This window comes from Chelonia mydas, chromosome 7 (assembly GCF_015237465.2).
Source record: "Chelonia mydas isolate rCheMyd1 chromosome 7, rCheMyd1.pri.v2, whole genome shotgun sequence".
NCBI classification, from domain to species: Eukaryota; Metazoa; Chordata; order Testudines; family Cheloniidae; genus Chelonia; species Chelonia mydas.
In genome coordinates this window covers 119,162,531-119,180,894 of record NC_057853.1, presented here as the reverse complement: position 1 = coordinate 119,180,894, position 18,364 = coordinate 119,162,531, and the positions used below count along the sequence as shown (strand labels likewise).

Genomic DNA, 18,364 nt, shown 5'->3' with positions numbered 1-18,364 from the left:
CTTATTAGTGTGAAGCCCAGTGTGCTGAAGAGCAGGACAGAGGGGTCCTCTGTGCTGAACAAAGACCATGGCAGGGGGCCTAAAGAGGTGGAAGAAGGAAGGGAACTATACTAAAATAAGTCATGGACCAGGTCTGTTACTGGTGGGATAGGGAAAGGGTAGATCAGGAAGCACAGGATGTCCAGAAGCATATGTGTGCTTTGTTTATTAATGACAGGTTTCAGAGTAGCAGCCGTGTTAGTCTGTATTCGCAAAAAGAAAAGGAGTACTTGTGGCACCTTAGAGACTAACCAATTTATTTGAGCATAAGCTTTCGTGAGCTACAGCTTATGATCAAATAAAGTGGTTAGTCTCTAAGGTGCCACAAGTACTCCTTTTCTTTTTGTTTATTAATGAAGATCAGACTTTATCTGTAGGGTCCTCAGGATTTAAGCATGAGTGCAGGCAGAGAAATGACTAAAGACTCCTTCTAACTCAGAGTTTCCTGAAACGAAATATAACTGCAAAGCCTGTTCAGCTCTGGGAGAGTAAGCCTGCCAGAGGCTTCAGTCTCTCATCCTCCACAAAATAGTGTGCCAAATTCTTAAGGCAGAAGCTCTTGGCAATGCAAAGGAGCAGTTCTCAGCTTGGCATTCCAGATGAAATTGCCAGTTTTGGCATTTGAAGGTGTAGTTCACAGTGATATCCTTTGACCCAAGCTCACACAGCAATAATGTACTTGACATATTTGGAACAGAACATAGTATCCTTCAGTCTCTTCAGTAGACACCCCTTTTCCCCCACTTACACGTAGCTGGCCACCATGTTACCTTTACTTCCTTGGTGTCACCTGATCTAGAGAGGCTTCAGGTGTTTGGGTTTTGATTTTTTTTTTTTTTCCTTTCCAAGTTGTCTGCTTCTTTTGCTTATGCAAATCTGTTGCAGAAGTTCTGAAGATGCTTTCTCCATTTGTTTGTGACCATCTGTCTCTTGGGTTTCCACTCTAGAGGAACCCGAGAGGGCCCTTTATTAGCCTGGGAGGAGTAGAGCAGTTGTCTTGCTTTTAAGTACCCGGGAACCAGCCAGAACTTTCATAGCCAATTCACACTGAACAGAACAACTTCATAGGAAGTGCATGGCGCATTTCCTCACTGATCAGGGTGTTCACAGGATGACTGTCTTAAATTACATAATGTGTGTATGTAATATATACACTCTTTCTCTCAAAATCAGGTTTTCTGGTAGATCAGAAGTTAAAATACTTACTGTCTTGAAGTGCTTGTCTTGGCTATTCTTGAATTAAGACTAGTGTATTTAAAAGTCCTAACCTTGGGCTTTCACCCATATTAGTGTTTCTGCTTCTCTGTAAAAGGGCCAGTAAAAAAAATAATAGCAAGGCAGTTCATTGTATTTGTTCGTGGTAACATAAATTTTCTTGAAATTAAGATTTCTTTTAAAGGCTGGTAAGAGCCAACTAGATCTGAAAAGACTTCTGATGGAAAATATTTTGTGGATGATCTTGTTTGTATATCACACCAATTTGAGCTATGACCTCATAAGAAAGCAGACTGTACTTGGCTGGGAGGCTACCCAAAGAACTGCTGTCTGTTTCAGAAAGTGCTGATGAGATTTAAACCACGGGACATGTCCGCTTGTGGACACTAAATATTTGGTGGTGCTGCTAATTTGCTGGTGATGTTGATCCCACTATCTTGGCCCAATGTCAGTTTGGCTAATCTAATTCTGGTTGCCTCAATTCCCCTTGCAGTTTTAATGGGATACAATAATTTATTTTCTAACCCAAACTGTACTACTTAGTGCTAAAACAGAGGCCCAGTCATCTTCAGAGGTGGCTGCATTTAATTGTTGGGCCACTGTCGGAAGACAGGATACTGGGCTAGGTTGACCATTGGTTTGAACCAGGATGACTGTTCTTATCTATCCCTTTCCTAATGGTTCCTAACATTCTGTTTTTTTTGACTGCTGATATACATGAGCAGATGTTTTCAGAGAACTATCCATGGTGACTCCAAGAACTTCCTTGAGTGGTAACAGCTAATTGAGACCCCATCATTTTGTATGTATAGTTGGGATTATGTTTTTCCAGTATGCATTATTTTGCATTTATCAACATTGAATTTCATCTGCCATTTTGTTGCCCAGTCATCCAGGTTAGTGAGATCCCATTAACTCTTCACAGTCTGTTTTAGACTTGAATAATTCAGTGTCGTCTGCAAACTTTGCCTTCTTGCTGTTCGCTCCCTTTTCCAGATAACTTATGAATATGTTGAACAGCACTGGTCCCAGTACAGATCCTCGCACCCTGCTATTTACTTCTTTCCACTGTGAAAGCTGATCATTTATTCCTACCCTCCAAGTATGCTATATTGACTGTATCACCCTTGTCCAAGTGCTTGTTGATCCCCCTCAGAGAATTCTAATAGATTGGTGAGGAATGATTTCCCTTTACAAAAGCCTTGTTGACTCTTTGCGAACATATTGCGTTCGTCTGTGTGTCTTTGCTATAATTTCAACCAGTTTGTCTGGTATGAAACTAGCTTCATTTTAGATTTCAGGAGTATCAATACATTGAATATTGTGTCTTGCTAAAATGCTGTGCTTTGTTTCCTTCCCACAGTTCTCTACTGGAAAGAGAGCGAATGTAATCGTTCTCTAATTCTCTATGGCGGTGTAACATTTTTATGGTGATATGAAAGAACAGGCTGCAGATATACACTTCTGATTTTAATAGTGGTGAGCAAAGCTTTATTTTATCTGTCCATCAGTAATCACAGTAACAAAAGGCTGACTCTGCCCCTTCACTAGGCTATGTGCTGCCAGTGAACCCATTTAAGTGAACCACAAAATATCACCATTTTTTATTTCCTTCTGCCTCCCACCCTCCCAAGAATGTCACAGGAATTCTTCTGCCTGACCTTTGCACTGCGAAGTTCAAGGTGCAGTCCTTCATGGCTGAAAATGAGCCTCTGTTCCCCTCCCCGTATAAGAGACCAGGATGATCAATTGCCAGCTTTATTGCCGGTGAACATGGAGTTGGCAGTCTTTAACCATCTACAAAGAAAAAATATTCTGTCAGTGTGAATTGTTTTTGATAAAATTGTAAGGTAGCATGGTAAGTGGGTGTGGCTCTGGGTCTTGGGCAGCCTGCCAGTGCAGGCCTTGCTATCCAAGTTTGGGACATCTTTGCCTTAAGAGGTGAATGCAGCAGCTCTTGTCAGCTAGGACTCCTGTTGACTGCAAGTAAGGGCTGGTACAACGTTACATTTATAACCAGTAGGGGACTTCTAGAGAATTTAGTATCCTACAAGCAGGCCTAATTCTGGGGTTGGTCCTGGGGCCAGTTTTGTTCAGTGTCTTCATTAATGATCTGGATGATGGGATGGACTGCACCCTCAGCAAATTTGCAGATGACACTAAACGGGGAGGAGTGGTAGATACGCTGGAGGGTAGGGATAGGATACAGAGGGACCTAGACAAATTAGAAGATTGTGCCAAAAGAAATCTGATGAGGTTCAACAAGGACAAGTGCAGAGTCCTGCACTTAGGATGGAAGAATCTTATGCATTGCTACAGACTAGGGACCAAATGGTGAGGCAGCAGTTCTGCAGAAAAAGACCTAGGGCAGTGGTCCCCAAACTTTCTGTTGGAATAGCATATTCCTATTCCCAGAAGACGGTGGTGGGCTCCAGATGCCCTGCCGCTGAAATGCCGCCAAGAAGCGTTGCCGTATTTCGGTGGCTGGTTCTCCGGCGGCCGCGCTCAGCGGCAGCCTTTGAGCGGCGCGGTGTCCTGTGGGGACACACAACTGCCCCGGCGGGCCCCATTTCACCCGCAGGCACCGCGTTGAGGACCCTGACCTAGGGGTTACAGTTGCCCAGAAGCTGGATATGAGTCAACAGTGTGCCCTTGTTGCCAAGAAGGCTAACAGCATTTTAGGCTGTGTAAGTAGGGGCATTGCCAGCAGATCGAGGGACGTGATCATTCCCCTCTATTTGACATGGTGAGGCCTCATCTGGAGTACTGTCCAGTGGGCCCCACACTACAAGAAGGATGTGGAAAAATTGGAAAGCATCCAGCAGAGGGCAACAAAAATGATTAGGGGACTGGAACACGTGACTTATGAGGAGAGGCTGAGGGAATTGGGATTGTTTAGTCTGCAGAAGAGAAGAATAAGGGGAGTTTTGATAGCTGCTTTCAACTACCTGAAAGGGGGTTCCAAAGAGGATGGATCTAGACTGTTCTCAGTGGTAGCTGATGACAGAACAAGGAGTAATGGTCTCAAGTTGCAATGGGGGAGGTTTAGGTTGGATATTAGGAAAAACTTTTTCACTAGGAGGGTGGTGAAGCACTGGAATGCGTTACCTAGGGAGGTGGTGGAATCTCCTTCCTTAGAAGTTTTTAAGGTCAGGCTTGACAAAGCCCTGGCTGGGATGATTTAGTTGGGGTTGGTCCTGCTTTGAGCAGGGGGTTGGACTAGATGACCTCCTGAGGTCCCTTCCAACCCTATGATTCTATGAATTCACAACTTTACCCTCTCCCATAGCTCTGGTGCTTATGGTGGGATATGATATTCAAGGGATATTAACTTATTTTTGCCCAAGGCTAGGTAAATCCTGGTTGCTGTTATATTAGCTTATCTGTCAAAATGTTCTTGTATTTACCTGTAAGTTCAGGCATATGCACGAAGGAGCAGATTTAAGGCTAACTGTCCCTCATTTGAGTGCTTGATTTCTCTCTCTATACCCTTGACGGGTCTATTGAAATACACTTGACATCCATTCTAATTGCTTTAATATTAGAGCTGTCACAGAATAAAAACTTCTTTAAATATAGGAGGCATGGAAAAACTTACCAAACAAATGCTGGCGTTTAGCTAGCATATGAAACTTGGGACGGGGCAGTAGGGGGTGGGGATGTTCCCATCAGTAAGGACTGGGGCAGTGCTGGAGTGCAAAATCCAGTGCACAGATTCTTCTACAGGTGCTGTATGGAATTGGTTACTCTGAGATACTGTGCTCAGTATATGGGATGCGATTTCTTGCTGCATGATAATCCTCTGTCATTGTATGGAGACTGCTTTTACTCCTGCTCAGTATTCTCATTCATCCAAAGCAATCAGGATGTTTAGTGCTAGCACATAGTCTAGAAGAGTCTTTCTTACTGCTTACTTTGAAAGCATTGGTGATAGCTTCCTGGCTGGATCCATGGACTTTGTTCACTAAAGAGTGTAACTTTGCTTTCCCTCTGGTGTAAGCAGTTCCTTAGTTGTACCAAGTGAATTGGATTTTTCAGAAGCAATTGTGTCTACAGAAGTGATTGTTAAATAGTAAATCTCTCTTATGCAAAATCATGTAGCATGCTTTTTAAAATCTGACCACATTAGTACAATATTTTTGTCTCAGATCCTAGTATCGTATTGTGCCAACAATTGTAACTGCACCCACTTGATGTGTAAACTCTGCCATTCTTGAAGTCATGTTAGAATGCTAAAGAGGAGGCTTATTTGTTAAGTGGTAGCAGTGACCTGGGTACTTAACGGACATATACAAATGCAAGATCCCTGCCCAGAGGAGCGTGCAACTTAGGAAACTCATAAGGTGGGTCAGGGCAAGTGAACCAACAAAAAGCAAAGCTACTGAATGGTGAAGGTAAACATCTATAAGTTGAATTCCACAGCTGTTGTATTTTGTATGCACATTATAGGCTGTGCTGTAATAGTTCTCTGCTGCTGAAGACAGAAATGTAGTCTCTTGTTCTGTTAGCTGGGTAGAGTATTTCCTTTTACATGTGCTTACTTTCAAGAAAAGTGAGATGATAGTTTTCAGAGTAGCTGATAGCGTGTCCCTCTCTTGTGCTGGTGGTGAAAGGGAAACTCTCAGGTCCATGCAATGCTGTGGCATTTTACCTACATGCGACACTTTGTGGGTCCTATTCTTCGTGGTAGAAGCTCCTTCATCGCAACCAGCCCTAACTTTTATTTAGGGGCCTTCCTCTTGGGCACCCGGAGGCCCAAGGTGGTGCAGGATGATTTGTGACCTCTCACCAAGTGGTCATCCATTTGAATCTAACTTGTATTGGTATTGACTGAAAGCCGCCGTGTGATGGAGTGAAATCAAATCACCAGATCATTACAGTTCGTCCCTCTGTTAGTAGTCTCAGCAGAGGGCTAATGAAAGCTAAATACAGTACACTGAATTCACACCCGTAGAGGGCAGTCCCCTCTAAGGTCAGTATTTGAGGCAAGCTGGTACAGCACGTATGGATAGAGGGCTCCAGTCTTTAAGGCAGCTCATCTGGCACCTTACACGAGCTTTTAACTTGAATGCATCCTACATGTGATGTGCCAGTATCAGCTTTGACTTGTATGCAGGCTGAGGGAACCCACTGTTCTGACGTGACCTATCTGACTTGAGCAATCACTTCACTCCTGTGTACCTACATCTCTTAATCGAGTTACCCCATTTTATCAAAGAGCTTTGAGATCACTGAGTGAAGAGCATCTGTCTGCATGGAAAAATGTCACTAGCATTCAAATGCAATTTGATGGACTATATTAATGATTGTGCTTCAGTGACCTTTTGTGTAACTGACAAATATGTGAAATAATTTCTACCTCCCGCTAAAGGTATGGGAGGGAGAAAAAGATGGTGATTCCCCCGGACCGAGCTTAGTGCTTTGCCACTAGGAATTAGCATTTCCTTCTTACTCTGTACAAAATGACACCTGTTCTGTGTACAGAATGGATGGTTTATCTGGAAAAAATATCTCCTATCTGTAGGGAGTAGGGTCAGTTAAAGTTCTTTGCTTTTCAGAACAGGCATTTTGAATTGGACAGTGCTTGTTTCAAAACAAGCCTTTCCTTTCAGAATGGGGAGAGAGCAGCAGCATGCCTATTGGAGTGTTCAGGGCACTTGCATTACTGACTCCAGTCTGAAAGCTGGGTTTGAACTTGTTGCTGGGCTGCTGTTTGAACAGGGTCCAATTGCAAGAGGCTTTACCGCATTTCTTCCTCTAAATCATCAACCTCATGTCTTCCAGTAAAGAGAAGAATCTGGAAGTACAGCTTCCAAGAGTAGCAGCGCTGTCAACCCCTGGAACAAACAAGTTCCATCCCAGAAGTCTGAAGGGAAGTGGTCAGAGAAGGGGAACTTTTTATGTGTTACAGACCAATCTGGAAACAGGAAAGAAACTGTGCACTAGAGAGACATTCATGTAATGTACTGAAATGCAAGGGGCCTGACTAACTTTGAAATCGTATTTGCCTGAATATTGTTACTGAAGATCAGAATTGAAAAGGTAACAGTATTCCCCCCTCATCCCAAGCTTGCATTTGACAGATGTTTGCATTTAGTCCTTTACATTATCCTTGTATGGTCAGGTTCACCTTGTCTGAAAGGATCCTTGTAAACATCATGTTGTAGGCAGTGTTGCTGTAGCTGTGTTGGTCCCAGGATATTGGAGACAAGGTAGGTAAGGTAATATCTTTTATTGGACCAGTTTCTGTTGGTGAGACTGACAAGTTTTCAAGCTTATACTGAACTCTTCTTCAGGGGCCTGTCAGACCCCTTGAGGTGTGGTCTTTGTCCACGTCAGCTCATGGACTGTGGAGCGCAAGCTGGTTACAGCTGCCACTGAATGGGAGCCTGAAGATGTCTGCTGCTTGGTATCTCTGCAGGCCTAGGTTCTAGACTTACAGGGTCTTACAGTATAGTGACGAATTCTCCCTCATCTAGAGATGGTGGACCATTTTGGAGGGGAGCTTGCCATACTACTGCTCATGAGCTAATCATTCTAATAAATAGAGGATTTGATCTCCATTCTGACACTCCCCACCAGAATGCCTCTGAACACCCTTGTAGGCCAAATATGGCACTGCAGATATGAACTGTGCCCCATCCGAGGGTCTCCCCAGTTACTCTTCAGACACCTTCTTAATGTATAAAGCAACCACTGTTGTTGCTTTATTCATTAATATTCTGAATAATTCTGTCCACAGTTTTAAGTGAACATTTAAGGCCTCACTTAACTCCTTGACCTCTGCACTAGGTTCTTTAGGTACTCAGCTTCTTTTTCTGGGCTCAGCCCTCACTGTCCCTTCAAAGTGATATCCTCCTGTCCCAGGGTAATTGGTCTTTCAAAATCTTTATCAGCTCTCCCTGAGCGTGCCACCTTTCCAAAGAGTTCACAGTGGTGTCCTAGTGTTCCTTCTGGTTCCATCCCAGGGTAACTGCAGTCTTTTTCACAGTTTGTATCTGCTTTCCTTAGACCAGCTTACCTTCTTTCCAAAGGGTTCCAAGAACCTGACCCTTCCCTCAGGAGCAAACTCCCCTTCTGCAGCATTTCCTCCTCCAACTACTGCCTCTCAACCCACTTCACTTAAAGGGACCAGCCACCCTGTGACACAGCACTTGGCTCTGGGGAAGATCAGGAAACCACAAACCTAAAAAAATTACTTAACCTGGTGCAAAAGACTAAAGGTAGGCTAGGACTTGGCGTGCGGCTACATATGCGAGATCATCCTCAGCTAATGGGTGTTTCTTAATTCCTCCAAAAGGAGAAAAGGTGACATGAGGAAGTCAAGAACATACTTTCACTAGGACTTGAGTCAAGCTATTGAAAGAATTGGAGGAGGATAACTTGCAGATTCATAGTTAAGAACTGCTTGAGTGGATCATAAATGAGTTTATCAGATGAAGAAAGCTTGTTGGAAGCAGTTTGGGACGGGGCCGGGTGGAGGCTAGAGGGCTGGTAACTATTATCCTTTTAATATTACCACTAGCTCCACTACATTCTTTGTTTCAGTCTGGACAGCAGGGTAAACCAGCAGGTGGAGACAGAAAAAACATGCTGTTGGAGCCAGTATTCACCAAAAGACCCTCTAGCTTCCTCAGGGACATTCTCCATTTTGAGCAGATGAGACCAGAATCTGGTTCTGGCAGAGGCCTTAATTTTGTGTGTTTGTGTGTATTAAAAAATAGCGTGTGTATATGCATCTCTTTGCTGGAATTTGTCACAAAACAAGGGGAAGAGGTAAGAGCTATTAGTGCAAATGATGGAACTGTAAAAACTGAAAAGTTCTGTACAGACCTAGAGCAGGAGGATACTGAGTAGCTGACTGTAAATCGGGATTTGGGCCCAAACTCTGAATAAATCAAACCCAATTCTGGCATGCAAGTTCCACTTTTGATACAGTGATTAGTGAGGCCACGTGTCAAAGAATGCGTGGTGGCCTGATGATAGTTCTAAAAGCGTTTGACTGTTTGACAACATTTATAAAGATTACTGCAGGCATTGCTCAGCTCCCTGAGGGTAGTCTGAGAATGTAGCAGAGGCATCCAAGTTGGTCCTTAGGGAGTGCCTCCTGGTGACTTTTGGGATGGCAATTTATGCCTGAAGCAACCCAATGAGCTCCAGATAGATCAGTTTCCTGCTCTTCTTTACTAGAAGAAAGGTCTTTGTGCTGAGGGCTTTGGTGGTATCCCCATACCATGCCATCCCCCAAAAGTCGCAAGAATCCAGAACAGGAGGGATGGGGGATGGTTTTGGGGTTAAGCCAGTGGACTGGAATTTGAGAGAGTTGAGTTCCAGTTCCCAACTCTGTTGCACTTGGTGTGTGACTTGGGACATAGCTCTCTCTCTGCCTCAGTTTCCCCATCTGTGAAATGGGGAATACTACTTCCTCCTCTTTCCTCTGCCTTGTCTAAAGAGACTGTAAGTTTTAAGTAATTGCTATAATTGAGAGGTGTTTGATCTAGATGGTCTCGTCGTATAAGTGAAACATAAGGTGCACAACACTTATACAGCTTAATCTCACTCTTCTGCTAAGATTCCTTGGTGTTTGATGTGTTTAACCTGCTGTGGGCTGACAGTCACTCTAATGAATCATATTTTTGCTCCTCCTGCCACGAGGCCCTTGGCAGATCATGATGATAGCTATTTGTTTCTCATGCCCAGTAGGTCTTTTCTTTCTGCAGTTGAATCTCTGGCACAAGATGGTACTCTAAAGAAGAATGAACATTGGTGGGGCATGAAGTTATCAACCAGGCAAGGGGTGGGGAAGTATGAACAAGACTAACTGCCTAGTACATGGTGGCTTATTCTGAACAGCCTAATGGTTACTAAAACTACTGCCATAGCATCCAATGTCACATGCTGTCTAATCCTGCTCTGGCACATGAGTTTTTAATAATTTTCCTACTGTGTCAAAGGCACTATAATCCTTTTATCCTGTGCTTCTTGGTTTTTATTTTCAAATTGTAAAAACTCAGTTTTTAATTGAATATGGGTGTTAAATATTTCCAGTTTTGCTATGCCACATGAAATCCATCTGTGGTCATTTGGGAAGGCAGAGAGGAGCTACCTATTTACCCTGCACTAATGGCAGTCAGAGACTAGGCTCTCTAGCTAGGTAGGGACCCCGGGTTGTTCTGTTCGTGGCACCACTAGAAACTTGCTTTGCCATCATCATGAGCAAGTCATTTAACACTTCTGTGCTTCAGTTGCCCCATAAGAATGGCCATACTGGGTCAGACCAATGATCTGTCTAGCCCAGTATCCTGTCGTACAACAGTGGCTGGAGCCAAATGCTTCAGAGGGAATGAATAGAACCGGGCAATTATCGAGTTATCCATCCCCAGTCATCCAGATCCAGCTACTGGCAGTTGTAGGCTTAGATACACCCAGGGTGTGGGTTGCAGCCCTGACCACCTTGGCTAATAGCCATTGATGGACCCATCCTCCATGAATTTATCTAATTCTTTTTTCATCCCAGTTGTGCTTTTGACCTTCACTGCATCCCCTGGCAACGAATTCTACAAGTTGACTGTGCATTGTGTGAAGAAAGGACTTCCTTATGTTTGTTTTAAACCTGCTGCCTATTAATTTGAGTGGGTGACCCTTGGTTCTTCTCTTATGTGAAAGAGTAAATACTTTCTCTACACCATTTATGATTTTACAGGCCTCTATCACCACATCCCTTAGTTGTGTCTTTTCTAAGCAGAACAGTCCCAGTCTTTTTAATCTCTCCTCCTATGGAAGCAGTTCCACACCCCGATCACTTTTGTTGTCCTTCTCTGTACTTTCAATTGTAATATATCTTTGAGATGGAATGACGAGAACTGCACACAGTAGTCAAGGTGTGGAGGTACCATGGATTTATATTGTGGCATTATGCTATTTACTGTCTAATTAGCTATCCGTTTCCGAATGGTTCCTAACATTGTTAGTTTTTTTGACTGCTGCTGTACCTTGAGCAATGTCCGAGAACTAATCGCGATGACACCAAGAGCTTTCTTGAGTTGTAACAGCTAATTTAGGCCAGATCATTTTGTGAATGTATATTTGGGATTGTTTTCCAATGTGCATTATTTTGCACTTATCAACATTGAATTTCATCTGCCATTTTGTTGTCCATTCACTCAGTTTTGTTAGATCTCTTTGTAGTCAGCTTTGGACTTAACTATCTTGTGTAACTTTGTATCATCTGCAATCTTTGCCACCTCACTGTTTACCCCCTTTTCCGTATCATTTATGAATAGGTTGAACAGTACAGATCCATGGGAGAACCCACTATTTACCTATCTCCACTGTGAAAACTGACCCTTTATTTCTACCCTTTGTTTCCTGTCTTTTAACCAATTACTGATCCATAAGGACCTTCCCTCTTACTCCATGATGGCTTAGTGTGCTTATGAGCCTTTGGTGTGGTACCTTGTCAAAGGCTTACTGGAAGTCCAAGTACACTATATCCCCTGGATCACCCTGGTCCACGTGTTTGACCCCCTGAAAGAAATCTAATAGATTGTTGAGGCATGATTTCTCCTTATGAAAGCCATGTTGACTTTTTCCCAATATGTCATGTTCATCTGTGTGTCATATGTCGGTTCTCTACTGTAGTTTCAACCAGTTTGCTTGGTACTGAAGTTAGGCTTACCAGCCTGTAATTGCCAGGATCTCATCTGGAGCCTTTTTTAAAAGTCAGCATTATACTAGGTTTCAGAGTAGCAGCCATGTTAGTCTGTATCTGATGAAGTGAGCTGTAGCTCACGAAAGCTTATGCTCAAATAAATTTGTTAGTCTCTAAGGTGCCACATTATATTAGGTAGCCGTTCTTCAGTCATCTGGTGCAGAGGCTGACTTAAGTGATTGGTTACACACCGGTTAGTAGTTCTGCAATTTCATATGAGTTCCTTCAGAACTCTTGGGTGAATACCATCTCATGCTGGTGACTTATTACTGTTTTAATTTATCAGTGTCTTCCAAAACCTCCTCTATTGACACCTCAATCTGGGACAGTTCCTCAGATTTGTCTCCTAAACCGAATGGCTCAGGTGTGGGAATCTCCCAGGAATCATCTGCAGTGAAGACCCATGCAAAGAATTCATTTAGCATCTCTACAATGGTTTTGTCTTCTTTGAGCACTCCTTTAGCATCTGGCCCCACTGATTGTCTGGCAGGTTTCCTGCTTTTGATGTACTTAATTTTTTTTTAACACTATGCTAATGGGGATATAATACCTCCCTGCCTCCCAAGTATGCTTCTTAAGTACCTTTTCTGTGTTTTGAACACCTCTGGTGAGAGGCACAAGAGAACATCCAAATATGTGCTCTCTAGTCTGTTTCCTTCAATATTGTCCACTGGTGGAACAGGAGCATGGAGAGGAATGACTGGGTAAGTCTTTTCCCTGTTTTTATTTTTGTGTGAGATGCAGCACTCTGGAGAGGTGCTGGGCCAATAATCCTCCATTTTTTGTGGTCCCAATTCATCTGTTGAACAGATACAGCATAGGTAGAGGCAGTGCAAGCTTCTTCATCCTTCCCCTGCTCTTCTCACTTCTCCTTTCCCCCTTCCCCGCTGAATCCTGGTCTATAGGGATCATTTCTCCGGCTGCACAGCAGAAGCTGTCTCCAAGGCCCATTCATTCTAGCTTCCTTTGAGTCTGCCAACAAAGGGACCAGTCAACAGCAATTGTGTGATGGTGGCTTAAGTGTTTTGTGTGTGTATATCCCTTTGTGAATGGACAAGAGACTTGCTGACTTCATTTCACATCTTTCAAGGCCAATCTAGGCTGGATTCAAACCTGCGACCTCAGACTGAAAGTCTCTGTATTCTATTAACAGTTCCTCAAACTGTCCAATCCCTTGCAGTCAATATCACTTCTTCCCCACACACTCCACTAATGGCTCCCGCCAAGACTGCTGGAAGTGGCTGTCAGTGTAGAAACTTAGAGCTGGACTTGTACTAGAAGCTTAGTAATGTGCTGCCATGAAGAGACTTGACCCCAACTCTCATTCTGACGTATGATCATCTTTAGCATTTGCCTCCCTTCTCCAGCTTCTCACTTTGGCAAGCAGCACAAGGTGCTTCATACTGGATCTGTGACTAAAGAGGAGCTGGATTTGGAGGGAGCTTCTCTCTTTGGCTCCATCTGTGCGTAAGGGAGCAGAAGAAGGAACTCCACTGCCAGTTAGATCACTGGGGAAAAATTTCCCCTTCCCTTTGAAGTCGGTCTCCTAAAGAATTGCTCAGGAAACTTCCCTGACCTAGTGGTAAGGTAAAGGAAGTAGAGCAGAGTGCTTGTGACACCATCTTTGCTCCCCTTGAGAGATGTAGATATGACTGGGGGAATGGAGAGCTGTTTACCAACCCCCACCCCAGCGAAAAGTATCTGAGGTGAGAGCCCCAGGGAAGGAAGTGGCTGGCATTGGGAGGGGCTGTTCATCCTTCCCCAATAGCAGATGAATTCTGGGACTAATTTTTCCAGTTCCACCACTGCAGAAGTCCTACTGGATTTCTAGTCTCTGTTTCATTGCAAAATAAATCTAGTCTGTCAAAGGGCTAGTCTACAGGGTGGGGTAATGCGTGCTCCAAGAATAGGATGCCCGAAGCGCACTAATGTGTTTCCGGTTAATAGGCTTGTGTAGATTCTGTTGGAGCACATTAAAGATTCCCTAATGCGCTTTCATGTTGTACTGTTTCTAACTGCACTCTGTTAAAGCACACCAGCAAGGTCTGCATAACAGTGTGCTTTAGAAATCACACTCTTGTAGAGTGTGTTACTTTGGGCTTGTCTATACAGTGGGGTTACAAGCAAGGAGATGGAAGGGAGTGTTGGGAAGGCAAGAGTGGGAACAGCCAGAGAAGGCAGAAAGAATGTAGGGGAATGCACAGCTTTTAAAGTAACAGTTGAAGTCATGTGCTCAGTGAACTGTGGTCCTCCTTAGGCACATGCAGCTTCCACCACCTCTTCCTGACTTGTGACGCTCAGAGGTATGACTACCCTGCAATTAAAAACCTGCAGCTGGCCTGTGCCAGCTGATTTGGGCTTGTGGGGCATGGGCTAAGGGGCTGTTTAAATGTAGTGTAGCGGTTCAGGCTTGAACTGTGGCCTGGGCTCTAGGACCTTGGGGGGGAGGGTCCTAAAGCTTGGATTGCAGCTGAGCCCAAAAGTCTACACTGCAGTTAAACAGCCCCTTAGCCTGAGCACTGTGAGCCTGCATCATCTGGCATGGGCTACCTGCAGGTGTCTAATTGCAGTGTAGACATATCCTGATTGAATAACCTTCTGCATCAAGGCGGGTGAGTGGTTGTCAAACCTGTTTGACTTCAAGTCAGGCATTCTGTGGATTTTCTCCCTCCCTGGGTGCGAAGGTCAGGAGGCCCACAATTTAACCTAGCTCTTTATTTTTTTCTGCCTGAGTCTGTTACTTTAGAGCATTTTCACTGAATACAGGTCTTAGTGCTTTGAGTGAAGTTTTGTTGAGCCTAAAAATTGGTGCCAGAAGTCCCCCGGGTCAAACAAGGCAGTTCTAGACTGCCATGCCTGTCATTGACCCTACAGCAACAAGTTAATAAGCCAGTGGACTCATGAGGGGAAGGATGCTCGGATACTGTGGAGGCAGGCTCTTAGATACTCAGTGATGAGCATGATATAGGAACCCACATAGAATAGAACTAAATGCTTAAAGGGTTGGACTTGCAGTTAAGCTTTAAAATTAGACATGATCCAGAAGAGTCACTCGCTGCTATTAGCAGTTTGTGAAGTGTTTTGCGATTCTTGGAATAAGTGTATTACTGTTAAATTCCTAATTTCCCTCTTGGAAATCTAAGAAATAATCTTTGACTTTTATAATAGCTGACTGCATTGAAGTGCAACCGGAGGCACAATGTGAAGGCAGTTTTCCATCAGAGGCACAGAGTTCAATGACAGCCATTTGCATGTGTGTATCACGTGCACCAGGACACTTCTTGGCACATCACAACTTTTTTTTAGAAGATGACAATAAAACTAAATTAAACAAAGCTCTTGTCATTTCTCTTTGCATTGATCTTTTCCCTCTAAATGCTATAAACTTCTATCAGAGTGCTGAGAAAACAAACTTGAATGTCAGAGGGGCTGAGTGCCATGCATCTAGAAAGTGGGGTGAGGGGGAGGAGATTTTCTTAATAAATGCACTGCTGGCTGCTGAACAGTGGTGGCATGTAGAAGTGTAATAGGTTTTACAGTATACCTCCTGGTGTGTGTACAAAGATTTGCAATAGCCCCACTATTGCTTTTTCCCCCTCTTACATAGTGCAAAGTAATATAAATGTCATGCCTCTTTCCATAAGTTACATATGCTGTGGTATAAAATTTAAGAGGGAAATGATACTTAAAATCAAGATACCTAAATCATTTTTAGTGATCTAATGCAAATGCTCATTTCAAGAAGTAGCAGAGCAATAGGCTATTGCTCTAACTTCAGGATATTGATAGAGGCGTATAACTTGCCTCTGAATATTCCATGTCTTTCCCTCTGCCCCCCTTCCTCCTGCAACTAGGACACTCCTGACTCAAGGCTGGTTCACATGGTGCATTAGTACACACCAGCTGGGGGTGTAAATTCTAGTTTGCACCAATGTGTCATGCGCTAAGTATCCATGTGGATCATGCTGGTGCACACTAAAAGTTACCTAGTGCATGTTTTAAACTTTAGCGCATTTTACTGTGTTTTTGTTTTTCCGTCACTTACTTTCAGTGATCTGTTAAGCTGCTTTAGTGCTCCTAAAGACCTCCAGACACAGAGTAGATGTACATTGCCTCTATTTATGCTGTAATTCTTCCACCAGAGTGTTTCGATTATGTTGACTTATCATAGAGGCGACAGGCTAAATGTGCAGAAACTGTCTAGGGTGCCAGTCGTGATAGCTTGATTTTGATGTGCTATGGTGATGGGTATAATGGAAAACTCTTAGACCTGCACCCTAAGAATTGATCTGAATCCATTGACTTTAATTCATATAAGCCCCTGAGCTGCCACAAACAGGTTCTAGTGATTACCAATCTGGGCTACATTTGAGCTGGTAATGTGCGCTATATCCCAGTTAACATTCGGTCCTTTGATCCATCCAGTTCCTCCTCCTCTCTTCGTTTCTACTTGGGTGTTCTACTACTGGGGCATCTTAGGGCATTTTCCATTATCTGTCAAACATCCTTAAGACTATGACAAGTCTTCAAAATGCTGATCTTCTGCTGTCTCCATGGTGGGGAGAGCTGCCTTGGACTGTTTCTCTGAATCTTCTGCTTAGGAAATTCTGAGAAATTCAGGTCAGGTGGCCATGGCTGTCCCTATGCATTCTTCTGTCTCGGGCATCTATATCCACTTTTTAGCCTAGTACTTAATCTTACTTGGCTTCTCTGTAGATGCCTGGAGGCCTTGGCATTGATTCAGTATCAATTAACTTGATAGCTTTTGTCCCAGTTCATATGTGCCATTTTCCCCCCATATATTTTTGGCAAAAGTTGTGGATATTAATCAACAGATTGGACTTGTGATTTGTGTTGCCGGTGGGATATAGTGATGAAACGGCTCTAGTTAACATCCTACAACTATGCTTTTTCCTGAAACTTAAGTAGTATCACTTTTTGGCTCTAGCCACCACATCTGTGGATCAAGCAGATGACGGGGTCCATTAATGTTCCATCTAGACTGGATAGTAGGTGTCTGGCACTTACTAGTGTGTCTTTATATGTGTCTGGGCAGACTCCAGTGTGACCTCTAATTTAGAGCCATTGAGCAACATCTGTCATCTAAGGACCCAGTTCTCTTTAGTATTTGCAGGTTTCCTCTTCATCTTGGCTTGGGTTACTCCAGCCTCTTTGTATATTGTCGCTTTTGAGACATCCAGGAATGAGTATTCTCATTGCAGAATGATTAGGGTACTAGTATTAATGAATGTGTGAGGTAAGCACATCCATTGAGGACACAAGTAAAACAAAATCTGTTAGAATTTTTGAATTTATTTACTGGGCCAGTCTCAATATCTCTTTCTTCATGTGTGTCATCTGGTGTTGAACCAATCCTGCTATCCTTAAAATGCCTCAGTGCTGGGCTGGACTCACATTTAGATCTTATAGCAGTACTGTAGTTGGCCAAATTCTGATCTCGGAAGGATTAAGCCTATTTTTTCTGATGCTGAGTCTGCCCAATAACCTTATACTAGAAAGAGTTCAATGCCATGTAATAGGATTGCTTCTCAAAAGTGTAAAACACAATGGTTGCTTATGGAACTTGACTACCCACGCAATCGATGTAGCATGTTACTCTGGTGTCTGGGGATTTATGTTGGCTTCCAGAATTCTGAAGATAACTTTAAAATTGATGAAAGCAGTGCATGAGTTTGGGATCTGCTGTCTTAATGGAGCTGCCATCTTTCTGAGCCTTTCCTTTCCACATTTTGAGGCTCATCTGTTTGGCTATTTCAGAAGTTGCGTGATACTTGGCACGTATCCCCATCTACTGAAAGGGGTAAACAGTGAGGTGGCAAAGTTTGCAGATGATACTAAACTGCTCAAGATAGTCTAGATCAAAGCAGACTATGAAGAACTTCAAAAAGATCTCACAAAACTAAGTGATTGGGCAACAAAATAGCTAAGGAAATGTAATGTGGACAAATGTAAAGTAATGCACATCGGGAAAAAATAACCCCAACTATACATACAATATGATGGGGCGGGGGAGCTAACTTAGCTACCACTAATCAGGAGAAAGTTCTCTGAAGACGTCCACGCAGTGTGCAGCAGCAGTCAAAAAAGCAAACAGGATGTTAGGAATCATTTAAAAAAGGGATAGAGAATAAGACGGAGAATATCGTATTGCCCTGGCATTAGAAAAGGTTCAGAAAAGGGCAACTAAAATGATTAGGGGTTTGGAATGGGTCCCATATGTGGAGAGATTAGAGGCTGGGACTTTTCAGTTTGGAAAAGAGGAGACGGGGGGGATATATGATAGAGGTCTATAAAATCATGAGTGGTGTGGAGAAAGTGAATAAGGAAAAGTTATTTACTTGTCCCATAATATAAGAACTAGGGGCCACCAAATGAAAT

General features: G+C 43.3%; 1 protein-coding gene across 2 annotated transcripts in view; it reads left to right on the top strand.

Moving 5' to 3' along the window:
• The window catches only part of CNNM2 (cyclin and CBS domain divalent metal cation transport mediator 2), a 183,804-nt gene that overhangs the window by 14,194 nt on the left and 151,246 nt on the right, over positions 1-18,364 (top strand). The window lies entirely within an intron of this gene.